Source organism: Gossypium hirsutum, chromosome A02 (genome assembly GCF_007990345.1).
Source record: "Gossypium hirsutum isolate 1008001.06 chromosome A02, Gossypium_hirsutum_v2.1, whole genome shotgun sequence".
NCBI lineage: Eukaryota > Viridiplantae > Streptophyta > Magnoliopsida > Malvales > Malvaceae > Gossypium > Gossypium hirsutum.
The window spans coordinates 88,318,428-88,332,060 of record NC_053425.1 but is presented as its reverse complement, the minus strand read 5'-3'; the positions used below and the strand labels follow the sequence as shown (position 1 = coordinate 88,332,060).

General features: G+C 33.5%; 2 non-coding genes across 2 annotated transcripts; one reads left to right on the top strand and one right to left on the bottom strand.

Annotated features, from left to right (window-relative positions):
- The first annotated feature begins 2,731 nt into the window (after positions 1-2,731).
- Positions 2,732-2,838, top strand: LOC121216828 (small nucleolar RNA R71). The gene has a single exon (XR_005913040.1). It is a non-coding gene; the product is annotated as a small nucleolar RNA R71 (small nucleolar RNA).
- Positions 2,839-11,676: 8,838 nt separating this feature from the next.
- LOC121216321 (small nucleolar RNA R71) lies at positions 11,677-11,783 on the bottom strand. Its single transcript, XR_005912488.1, has one exon. It is a non-coding gene; the product is annotated as a small nucleolar RNA R71 (small nucleolar RNA).
- Between the last annotated feature and the right edge of the window lie 1,850 nt (positions 11,784-13,633).

Sequence of the window (13,633 nt, the reverse complement as noted above, 5' to 3'; positions counted from 1 at the left end):
ACATTCCTGATCAAAATTAAAAGGTACATCTCTTTCTAGTAATTTAGTCAGAGGCTTAGCTATTTTAGAAAAGTCTTTAATAAATCTTCTATAAAACCCAACATGTCCTAAGAAGCTTCTAATAGTCTTAACCGAATTAGGGGGAGGTAGTTTTTCAATGGTTTCAATTTTAGATTTATCAACCTCAATCCCTTTACTAGAAATTTTATGTCCTAACACAATACCTTCTTGAACCATAAAGTGACATTTTTCCCAGTTAAGCACAAGGTTTGTTTCCTCGCATCTTATTAGAACTCGTTTTAAATTTTTAAGGCAAAGATGGAAAGAGTTACCGAAAACCAAGAAATCATCCATAAATACCTCCATGATGTCTTCTACGAGCTCGTCAAAAATGGCCATCATGCAGCGCTAAAAAGTAGCAGTAGCATTACATAGTCCAAAAGGCATTCTACGATAAGCACACGTACCGTATGGACATGTAAATGTCATCTTTTCTTGATCTTCAGGAGCAATTGGGATTTGAAAATAGCCAGAGAGTCCGTCTAGAAAACAGTAGTACATGTGCCCTGATAATCTTTCCAACATTTGGTCAATGAATGGAAGGGGGAAGTGATCGTTTCTCGTGGCATCATTTAGCTTCCTATAGTCAATGCAAACTCTCCAACCTATGACTGTCCTTGTTAGGATTAATTCATTCTTCTCATTGGCTACAACAGTCATGCCTCCTTTCTTAGGAACAACTTGCACTGGACTTACCCAAGAACTGTCAAAAATAGGATAAATAATTCCAGCATCTAGGAGTTTAATTACCTCAGCTTTAACAACTTCCTTCATGTTGGGGTTCAGCTGTGTTTGGGCTTGCACACATGGCTTATATTCATCTTCCATTAAAATTTCGTGGGTGCAAAAAGAAGGGCTGATCTCTTTTATGTCAAAAATTTTCCAAGCTATGGCCCTTTTATGCTCTCTTAATACTTGGAGTAATTCCTCTTTCTCCTTAGGTTGCAAGTTCGACACAATAATTACCGGTAATGTAGAATTACTTCCAAGGAATGCATATTCCAAGTGATTTGGAAATTTTTTAAGTTCCAGTTTGGGAGGTTCTTCAATAGAGGGTTTTTGCTTAAGTTCATTGTTTACCTTAATACCCTCATAGTCTGCTGGTCTTGGGGAGGTTTCATTGGAATTTAGTTAAATTCCTATCTCAGAATCGTTATCCACCCCTCTCTTTTGGCAAGACACAATTCTAATGTGTCCTTATGTACGATTTCCTGAAAAGAATCTTGAGTAGCATGATCAATAGAGTCAATAAATAACACGAGTCATCCTGTTCTCTAGAAAATCTTAGGGCATTATAAATTTTAAAAATGGCATTATAAATTTTAAAAATAATCTCTTTGTCACCTACTCTAAGTACCAGTTTACCAACACCCACATCAATAATAGCCTTAGTAGTGGCCAAAAATGGACTACCTAAGATTAAAGGCACTTCAACATCCTCATCCATGTCAAGCACAATGAAATCAACAGAAAATATAAATTTATCTACTTTTACAAGTACATCATCTATAATTCCCCTAGGATATTTAACAGATCTATCAGCTAATTGAATACTCATCTTAATGGGTTTAGGTTCCTTAAGACCAAGTTGTTTAAACATTTTATATGGTATCAAATTAATTCTAGCGCCTAAATCAACTAGTGCCTTATCAACATTCAAACAACCAATTAAGCAGGGAATAGTAAAACTTTTTGGATCTTTCATTTTGGTTGGCAGTTTGTTTTGGAGTATGGCCGAGCACTCCTCATTAAGATCCACTATAGATAAGTCTTCAAACTTCTTTTTTTTGTTAGAAGCTCCTTTAAAAATTTTGCATATGTAGGCATCTGCGATATAGCTTCAACAAAAGGTAAGTTAATATGCAGTTGTTTAAAAAGTTCAAGAAATTTACCGAATTGTGCATCCATGCTGTCTTTCTTCAACTTTTCTGGATATGGGATTGGTGGTTTATATTCCTTTGGCATTGGATTGTCATTGTTTTCGGTTTTTACCTCCTCTCTTTCGTTTTTTTCAGCTTCTTATAATGGCTTCTTTTCAGATTCCGCTAACACTTTCCCACTCCTTAGTGTAATTGCTTTGACATGCTCTTTTTGGTTGGGCTCAGTGTTACTAGGTAGACTTCCTAGTGGTCTCTCTGAAATCATCTTAGCCAGTTGTCCAATTTGATTCTCAAACCCTTGGATCGATGCTTACTGATTTTTAAGTGCAAGTTTAGTGTTCTGAAAATGGATTTCTGCTACTGAAATAAATTTTGTCATCATCTTTTCAAGGTTTGGCTTTCTCTCCTACTGGTAAGGTTGTTGTTGGAAGCCTGGAGGGGGTGCTGGTCTCTGATTCCCTTGGCCTCCCCATGAGAAATTGGGTGGTTCCTCTAACCTACATTGTAAGAGTTACTATAAGGATTATTTTGAGGTCGAGGATTATTACCCATATAATTTAGTTGCTCGTTGTTCATGTTGTAGCCAATAGGTGGGTATTCTGAATTATTCGTTCCACCTCCACTTGTATTGCATTGCATTACTGGGTGAACCTGTGACGAACCAAGTAAACCATCAATTTTTCTATTCAAAAGTTCTATCTGATTAGAGAGCATGGTGACCGAATTGACGTTAAAAATGTCGGCTGCTTTCGTCGTCGTTGTGAAACATCTGAACCTACAGCCATAGAGGTAACCCATGGTGAGGGCACCTTCTCAATAGATCCTTGTATCTCTCCCATGCACCATAGAGTGTTTCTAGATCCATCTGCACAAAAGAAGAGATATCATTCCTCAATTTAGCCGTTTTAGTCGGCAGAAAATATTTAAGTAAAAACTTTTCGGTCATTTGTTCCCAAGTAGTGATTGACCCTCATGGTAACGAGTTCAACCACTATTTAGCCTTATTCCTCAACGAAAAAGTGAATAAACGAAGACGGATTGCATCATCAGAAACACTATTGATTTTAAACGTGTCGCAGAATTCCAGAAAATTCGCTAAGTGAGTGTTTGGATCCTCATCCTGCAAACCATCAAACTGAACAAACTGTTGTATCATTTGAATTGTGTTAGGTTTCAGTTCAAAATTATTTGCAGCAATAGCAGGCCTAACTATACTCGACTCAGTTCCTGTTAAATTAGGTTTAGCATAAACATACATAGTGCGTGGAGCAGGATTCTGATTTACTGGATCAGCAGCAATCGAATGAGGTAGCGGATTTTCTTGATTTTCAGCCATCTCTTCGGTTGTGGTTGGAATATCGTCCTCTTGCCCTTCCTCTATGTATCTTAGGCTTCGCCTTATTTCTCTTCGATTTCTGCAAGCTGTGTGTTCGATCTCACTATCAAAAAGTAATGGTCCTGACGGGTTTCTTCTAGTCATAAACTATAAAAACCTGCCAGAAGAATATAAAAGAAATTTTAGTAATATAAACAAAAATAAAATTTAAATTGCAATAAAATAAATGGCTAAAGTAATAAAAATTAAGTGTTCCGACTATTTTAGTTCCCCAACAATGGCGGCAAAAACTTGATGTAATGTCTCGTGAAAAGTTTTATATTTATGATTGGTCGTACTTGAAAACTAACTATTATCACGATGAAGGCAAGCGTACCTATCGAACAGTAGTACAGCTTATAGCAAGACCGGAATGTCGAACCCACAGGAACTAAAAGTACTAGTATTAACTCTCTTTTTATTATCTAGCCTAAAAATAAAGGGGTTTGTTTTATCTAAATTAATTAACTAAACTAAGAATGCACAGGAAGAAAATTGGGAAAATACTTTTGGGAAAAACTGATTGATTTAGACAATACCTAAAGGAACATCCACCTAGACTTCACTTGTTATTTGACTCTGAATCAGACGATTTATTCACTTGACTTGATCCATAGAAATCCCTAAGTTATATTATTATCTCTCTTGAGACTAACAACGTCTAACCCCAGGTTGATTAATTGAAATCTCTTTCTAATTAAAACCCCTAATGTTGCATTAACTCGATCTATGGATTCCCTTATTAGGTTTCACCCTAATCCGGCAAAATTATGTCGCCCGATGTCTAGGGGTGCAATCAACTCCGCTTAATTGTGCTAGATATACTCTTAGACAGGGACTTTTGCTCCTCTGAATAAGCACATCAATACTTGAATCAACATCTTGGAATATTAAAGCAAGAATTAAGAACTCATAATTAAGAACACATCAAATATTTATCATATAATTTAGAAAATAATAACAAGATCCGTCTTAGGTTTCATTCCCTTTAGGTATTGGGGGGATTTAGTTCATAAGTGTAAAAGAAAACATCCCAAAAGAATAATAATAACAAAACATAAAGAAACCCAAAAATCTCAAAGGAAATTGAAGGGAAATCTTTAGTCTTGAAGGAGAATCCATCTTCTGAGATGGATCAATCGGCTTTCTTCGAGTAATTCTTTGCCTCCCACTCTGTTTGTCTCCTTTAGTCCTCCTCTAGTCTATTTAAATAGGCTTTAGAATGCCTAATAATCCTCCAAAGTGCCCTTTTCCGATTAGAACTAGACTTGTGCGTGACAGAGATACGCCCGTGTGACACGCCCGTGTTTAAGTGCTTCAAACTGTGTCTGTTGAATAGCCACGGGCGTGTGGTCTACCCGTGTAAGAAGGTTCAGGCCGTGTTAGAGTCTGCCGAAACTACACGGGCGTGGTCTACCTGTGTACAGAAGTCCAAGCCGTGTCGATTTCTCATGTTGACCTATTTTCTCCTTTTTTTTGCCCGATTCTCGCTCTTTTTACTCACCTATGCTCACCTAAGTATAAAACATGAAATTAAAGGATTAGGAGCATCAAATTCCACAAATCCAATGATAATTCATCCAAAAATGTGCTAAGCATGGGGTAAAAATATGTATAAATTATGACTTATCAGAATTTAAACGTGATTAAGCACATATTTGCTTCTATTTTAAAGATTTGGAGAATTTATAAGTCAAAGTAGACATTATATCAAAAAAATAAATAAAAATTCATGAGAAAAACAAATTATTAGAAACAAGTCCATTATAAATCTTGGACAATCTAATTTTTCACTATCATGCTAATACAGTTCAATCCAAAATAAAATTAAACAATAATTTTTATTTAAATTTTATTGTAAAATATATAAAAATGATATAAAATATTTTAAAATATACGTTCTCTTAGTTCACCAAATCTTAATTTATCGTACTTAACTAAAGTTATTTGAGTATTTTAATTATCACCTTGGCCAAAATATTCTCACCTTGAATTCTTTAAAAAAGTATTATTAAAATTAAAAAGAGTTTTAAAGTTTGATAAGAAAATAAAAACTTAAGATTTAGAGAACAAGATACATGGTCAAACTGATTAGATTATCGATTTTCGGTTAAATCAATTTATTCAGTTTGATTAAATAAATCATAAAAATCAATAAAAAGAGGAAACTGCTTCAACTATCAGTTCAATCAATATGTAGCTCAATTTAATCGGTCCATATCGATTCGAGGGTCAATTAGTCTAAGCTCCTCTATTTGGATCGATACCTCTATCCACCAGTCAAATCTTATTCAACCAATATTACAAAATTTTGATCTAAATTATATATGTTTTTTAGAATTTATGTTTGAATCACTAGTTATTGTAATTGTATACTGATAACTCTAGAATATAGAGTTATCTTTGGTACTTTTAGACTAATAATTCATTCAAATTATGAGAGGGTAATAGCAAATTTAATAGTTTATATTATAATTCTATTTTTTAAAATAATTATAGGGAAAAATTGTTATTTTGGTTGATTTATATGTTAAACACATGATTTCTTCATCATTGTTCACATGCTAAAGTCGCAACATGGAGCTCACAGCTCTTCAGCTTGTACTTAACCAGTCTGCAAGCCCTCTGTTTGCAAATCATATGCATTGCTTGGAGATAGATCACACACATTGCAGCTCACGGTACAAGCTAGCTCGCATACATCGTAGTTCATAGCTAGCCTACATACAACTCATAGTTATTACCTCGCCGATGCGAGCTCAACTCATACGTGTAACTTGCACTTCACCAGCCTACATGTATAGCTCGCACTTCACCAACTCGTAGCTCTCAGTTCGAAGCATCTTAGTTCACAAGCTCGTAGTACACAGCTTACGAAAGGTAGCTCGTAGCATGCAGTCCATAGTCCTAAGGTCGCAAGCACTTCTTACTGGAATATAGCTCGCAATTCACATGTCGTATACATAGAGCTCACACTTTACAGTTCTCAACTTGCACTATGGCAGTTCGCCAGATATGTAGGCTGTGGCATGTTCACTATTAGCAGGAATGAAGCTTGCAGTCCATAGCTTGCAATGTCAGCTACCATTTTCTAGCTCGCCATCTATGCGAACTGTTGCACAGTTAGCCAACTCCAACACGCATGAGAAAGACTTAGTCTACTGTGTAAAAGTGAAAATAAAAAAAACCACCAAATAAACCATAGAAAAAAAATCAAGCAACCTCTCTCCCAAATCAAGGAACCATCAACCTACATGAGACAAAATCAAGGGGCTGACACCAAAATAGAAGGATTCAAGGGGGCTCAAACTAGTATGAATAGGGGGCATATGCTTGAGGGAAAAGACACTACACAACACAAGAAAGTGAGCAAGCAATAGACAGAGTTGAGAGAAGAGAAGTTAGCAAAAAGTAAGAGCATTAATGCTCAAAGTGACACAAAGAGAAAGAGAAAGGAGAAGGAGAATCGTGACAAGTGCCACGGAGAAACATCAAGATCGGCTTTCCAGTTTTCCTTCCTTTGTCTATTACTTTCTTTTGTGTTGATAAACATGATTGTACCTTATTTCCCTATTTTCCAATTTAATTATTATGGCTTAATTTTATTAACGCTAGAATAATTATGATTCCTTATTTTTAGTTATTAATGCTTTGCTGAAGATGTTCTGTGCATTTGGTACTTTACTCATTCAAGTATTATCATGATCATGCTTTCTAATGCATCAATAACATGGGTAAGTCTATGAATTAATTTATTGATCTGAAAAGATGATAACTAATGGACATACTACTTGAATGGTGCATGTTTGATTTCTTGATAATCGAATTAGTAATAATATCGATAAATGTTGTTACCTTGCACAACCTTTAGGTATGATTCTTGAATATGTAGCCCTGAAGTTAATTAGACATAGACATGTGTAAAAGAAACAAAAACGTTAAACAGACACAATCAACCTACAACTTGTAGATTTTGGGTTAGTAAATCACCAATTTGCCACGAGATCATCGTAACATTCTTTAGCATTGTTTTTAATAATTCTAAGTTAAAGGAAATAATTATTCTTGACTTTCATGTAATTATGATTAAAACTTTTGTTAGTATTTCTTGCTTACATTCTGTGTTAACATTTTAATTTTCTTTGCTTACTTAGTTTAATTTAGTCTAATTCCTTAATTAAATCCTCACAACCAAATCTTTATTACTTACCAAATTGTTAATAACTAATTTTGCAATTATTGGCTTACTTATATAGTCCCTATGACACCTCAAACTTGATAAGGACAAACTGGCTTGCGTTATATTAGCAATCTAAGTGACTCTCAGGCTAACGACCTCCCAAGACACACCTCGACCTTATAAGACCTCAATCTTATCCATTTATTAGCTATTTATTAATGCTGAAGCAATTTGTGAACCAATTTTAAACTTTTTATAAGTAAATTAACCTAAGGGCATTTTTTTCATTTTACCACTTATAGTTAAACTAACCTGATTTTAGATCTATACACTTACCAACCCTCTTTTAGTCAATTTAAGTAAGCCTTAAAAATTTTAGCTTAATCCGAGTTTATTTTCTATGTCCAATTCAAGTTTTATCATTAAGGACTAAATCATGACAATTTCAAACTATCAATACTATACATGAATATTAAATTGAGTGTGTTTCTAACAGATTACTATACCCGAATATTAAATTGAGTGTGTTTCTAACAAATTTTATCAATTACAAGTCTAATCCTAAAATTTTGTCAAGTTTCCTTATCATTTAAGGCTCTAATTACACTTAGTAATTTACAGGTCTAATTTGTAATTTAAACGAACTAGAGAACCAATTTAAAAAGACTAGAATTCAAACCCCTAACAGTCTATTACATTTTTTTGTCCAAAAAATTTTGATTTTAAACCCGATTTTGAGTATTTTAATGGCCAATTAAACCCGATTTAACTACAATTAAATATCATACATATTCATACACCTTCAATTGAATTTATTGACACTAATTAAGCCTCAATTAAATAGAATTAAACATTCAATTTCATGTATATCACCCACTGGTTAATTCAAACAAGTAACGTACCTTAGTCGCTAGTAAAGCACTCCATGGAAGCTTCATTTAAACAATGGTTAGTGTAAACATCATGCATCACACACCATGTTATCAAGCAACAATATATCGTAAATTATTCAATAATCAAACTAAAACATGCATATATGATATTATAAAGCCATCCAAAACTAAACTAAGTCCTGAAAGTTCCACAATACTCGATTAACATCTCTAAAATGTGTAACTAAATCTCTACCAAGCCTTAATCTCTTGGAACTCTCTTGCTTGGCTCCTCAACTCCTCAATCCCATCGGTTAAGTACCCGAATGTGAGGGTATGAGCTTAAAAAGCTTGTGAATGTTAATAAAACGACGAGTAAATTAGCACCCAAATTATGCTTAAATTAAAACCAATCAAATACAAATTTTCAATCACAATATCAATTCATAATAGTTCAATGTCATATGCTCAACCATGTATCAAAAATCATAATTAATCATGGCATATAATCATCAGTTTAGCATATAACATTTCATACATTTATATTGGCATATTCAATCATGGATTAATCGGATGATCATACATCAGATAAACGGGTCTCCTTACTCCCAATCAAAATAAGAATTAGTCCAGGGTTGAGCGGGCCGAGGCTACACGCTCGCCTTATATCACCTCAAATTAGTCCCATTGAGTGGAGCATAAGCTCAACACTCCCTTACCTACTCCAAATCAATCCACCTAGAGCCTCATTGCTTACAAATAACATATCAATATGGTAAGTACTCAGAAATCCTATGACATGCCAACTATATCCAAAGATCCACCATGCTATAATGCCAATATAACCAATCAATCATAAAATAATTTTAGTTAGTAATGTGCTCAATTTAAAGTGCCAAAATGCATGTGTTTATCATGTAACATAGCCATTTTAACATAAAATTAAATCTATCATACCAATTACAAATTATAAATGTTCATTTATCAATTGAAATATTAACATACCATGAACCAAAATCTCCAGCATGCTTGCTTAGTTCACCATTATAATCAATTAAATCAAGCACATAAAATCACTAAATGCCACTTACCAACACTTAACAAAAATTTCATTACTTAAACATATATAAATAATTTTGCAAAATTAACCAACCAAAACTCAATTAAATATTTGCAATCAGTAAATAATCATCCAATTAAGCATAAGTAAGGGTCAATTTACCAAATTGCCCTTTAATAACACTCACCGAACAACTAACTCAACCATAACCAAGCAAATCCAAGCTTTAATTCCAATTAGCTCGATCCTCTTCAAGATTCGGAGCTTCAATAGAGATAAAATAGATATTACCACATTTCAAAAGATATAATAAAACACATATTCTTATCAACTAGGCTACACAAAGTTCTCACTCATAGTCACCTTACTGAATTTGTATCATCAAGTCAAAAACTCGATTCCTCACAAAATCTATCACTCTAGCCCTCTTAATCACTTTCAAACATCAATGCTAGACCAAATAAACATATACTAAGCATCAATTTCACATTTAAATCATTTTCACAAAAATCCAGAAATTTGATTCATGAAGATGATGAAATTCAAATTTCTTTAAATTACCTTACAAAACATGTTTAATATTGATAAATAAGATAAAAAGACCTTTTAGTAGATCAATTTTAAGTTGGAACATCCGTTGATTTGTGGATTTCCTCTTAAGATTCAAGATCCACCATTAAAGCACCTTAAGCTTTTGAAGAAGATGACATTGATAAAAAAATCATGTAATTATCACTCAAATCATGTAAATATGCTTCTAATCATCATAAAAATAAGTTTAGAAATAATAATTACCTTCGATTCGTGTTAAATCCTTTGATTGAAAATCTTGATTCAAGAATCTTGAAAATTTTCAGCATATTTTTGGCTACTTTTGTGAATAATTTCAGGTGAAAAGAGAGTCTTTTGATAAGGAAATTTATTGAATCTATTCTTTGATGATAGATATTTAAAACCATGCAAAGAAATCGAATTTTATAGCTCCCTAATCTAATGTAAATTATGTGAAAAGTAGGCTAGATGCATTGTGTTTAAAACTAAAACAACCTACCAGAAATTTAAAAATTAGGAAATTTACCCAATGGTCACTCCCACATTTCCCTTCTTTACCAATTTATCATTTCCCTCCAAAATTCCAAATTTAAAGGTTTATTTGCCAAATAAATACTCTAAAATTTCCCTTATTTTTAAATTAAATCCAATTTAGTTAATATTTAAATTTAACTCAAATTAACACCCAATAAAAATGATTTTAAAATTCTTTTTCAACCCAAGTTAACTATTTTCACTAATAATTATTTAATTACTTTAAAATTAATTTTCCAAAAATATTTTTATTTTTTGGATTATTTTTTAATCGAATTTAGATGAAATTGACCTCCTAAATTACATTAAAAAAATTACTATTAACCTAATAAATTCCTTAATCTAGGCTCTGAACCCGAAAAATATACTTAAAACTTCTAGGCCCGTTATAGGGATATTACAGTCCCTATGGAAGTGATAACTCCATACTTACTACTTTATTACTTGTTGATGGTTGTGTACATTCACACATCATTAGATAATTTCGCAACAAGTTTTTGGCATTGTTGTTGTGGGCTGTCTTAGTCATTGTTTGTGAAGTTAATTACCTTTCAATTTGGTTTAACTTGTGTTATTCTCACTTTAGTTTCTTGTGAATCTTCAGATACCAATTGTTTATGAATGTGGACCAAATTATTGATTTACTTCTAGTCGATCTTGAAATTGAACGTACCTTTAAGAGAAGATGATGACAAGCGACTTAGATATAAGCTGAAGAAATGAATCCTATACAACAAGATCAAAGAAATCTAGTTGCTAATGCTCAAAATTTGGTCATTATTGCTGATGATAAAGACTGTTTCATCTTTCAATATATTGTGTCTCTTTTCAATGAACTCAATCTGGGTATTGTGAGGCTTGAAATTGAGGCACTGCAGTTCAAATTAAAGCCAACGATGATCCAAATGTTACAAATGGAGGGCCAATTTAGTGGGATGCCTGCTGAATATCCATTCATTCATCTTCGATTATTCACAGAGGTGAGTGACTCCTTCAAATTGGTCAGAGTGACCAAAGATGCTTTATGTTTGAAGTTGTTTACATACTCGTTGAGAGATAGAGCATGAACATGGTTGAATTCCTTATCGCCCGACTCTATAATCACATGGCAAGAATTGGCTGAAAGATTCTTGATGAAATGTTTTCTTTCCACTAAGAATGTCAAAGTTTAGAATGAGATCACTACATTTCAACAACTTGATAATGAATCTCTATAGGAGGCATGAGAACAGTTCAAGCAGTTATTATAAAAATGCTGTCACCATGGTATTCTGTACTGTATTTAGTTGGAGACCTTCAACAATGGTCTCAATGCTCATACAAGAATTATGGTAGATGATTAAACTAATATAGCCCTTCTTTCAAAATCATACAATGAGGCATACAAAATTCTTGAAAGGATTTCTAGCAACAATTATCAGTGTCTGACTAATCGAACAACCACAAGAATAAGGGTGACAAGAGTACACGAAGTTGATACACTTACTTCGTGGCAGCCCAGGTATATTCTATGTTTTTTATGCTTAAAAACATAATTGTTAATGGTTTCAATGGTAACATGATAGATCTGTAGTTGAACTAGTTTGAGATTATCTCTTCTGTATATTGTGGAGATTGTCATGTTTTAGAGAATTGCCCATCAAATCTAAAGTCAATCTATTACATAGAGAATTAGAATTGGAGTGGTCCGCAGTTGAATTAGTATAATTCTTCATGGCCAAACCATTCATTTTTTTCTCAGGGCAATCAATGGGCTGGTCCAAGTAACTCTCATATGCCAGCAAGACCAAGCTATCAACCGGAATACTCTCAACAAGTTCAAAAACCTCCACCAACTAAACCTTTAAGTAGTCTCAAGAATTTGTTGAAGGCATACATAGCGAAAAATGGTTCCTTGAGTCAAGGCCAAGCAACATTGATCTAAGGCCAACAACAACATCGAATAACTTGGAAAATCAAGTGGGATAGCTAGCCAATGAGCTTAGAAACCAATCCTAAGGTGCTTTTCCAAACAATATTGAAAACCCGAGGAATTTGGGTAAGGAACATTGCAAAGTCTTTACCTTAAGGAGTGGGAAGATGTTGGAACCCAAAAATATTGAAACTGAAGGCAAGCCTGTTAATGCTCAGAACAATGAGGAAATTCAAACCGATGTTGGAATTCTTATAGTACAAAAGTTTGTTCCCGTAATGGAGAATTTTGTACCTAAGACCCAGAAAGTAGTTTTAATATAAGAAGGTAGATAGGAAAAAATTAAAACCCCACCACCTATTTATCTTCAACGACTCTAGAAACAGAAACAAGAGCTTTAATTCAAGAAGTTCTTGGATGTGCTTAAACAACTTCATATCAATATCCCACTTGTGGAAGCTCTAGAGAAAATATTGAATTATGTCAAATTCATGAAGGACATCCTCTCTAAGAAAAGAAGATTGGGGGAATTTGAGACAATGACATTAAAAAAAGAGTGTAGTGCATTCCTACATAACAAGCTGCCCCAAAAAAATGAAAAATCTAAGGAGTTTTATCATACCTTGTAACATTGGAGATTCTTATTGTGGTATGACACTATCTGATTTGGGAGAAAGTATAAACTTGATGTTTATGTTTTTGTTTAGGCAATTTGGTATTGGTGAAGTCAGACCAATGACTGTAACACCCCTTACCCGTATCCAAGGCCGGAACAGGGTACGAGGCATTACCAGACTTAACCATACATATAGACGAAAACTGGGCCATAAAATTTCATTTAATTCAAAACTTTTCAAACACATGCATAGACTCATATTTAAAGACACATAACATGGCATAAATGAGAACTTACACATCCATAATCATGCAATAACATGTCATTCACTTTAAACATATTTGCTTACCATCCTGTATATAATATACATTCTTACACTAACTAGAACTAGACATGCTAAATCTTATTCACATTTTATACCATCATAATGTAGTTACCAATTTTTCCATTAAACATCCATATTCAAGGCAACATTACTCATTTCCATTTAATTCATGATCCACTGGCCTGCATTTAACTTATCTGATGTATTACCAATCATGCATAACAAACAAAGCTAACTATATCATCACATCAAAACATAGGACATAGC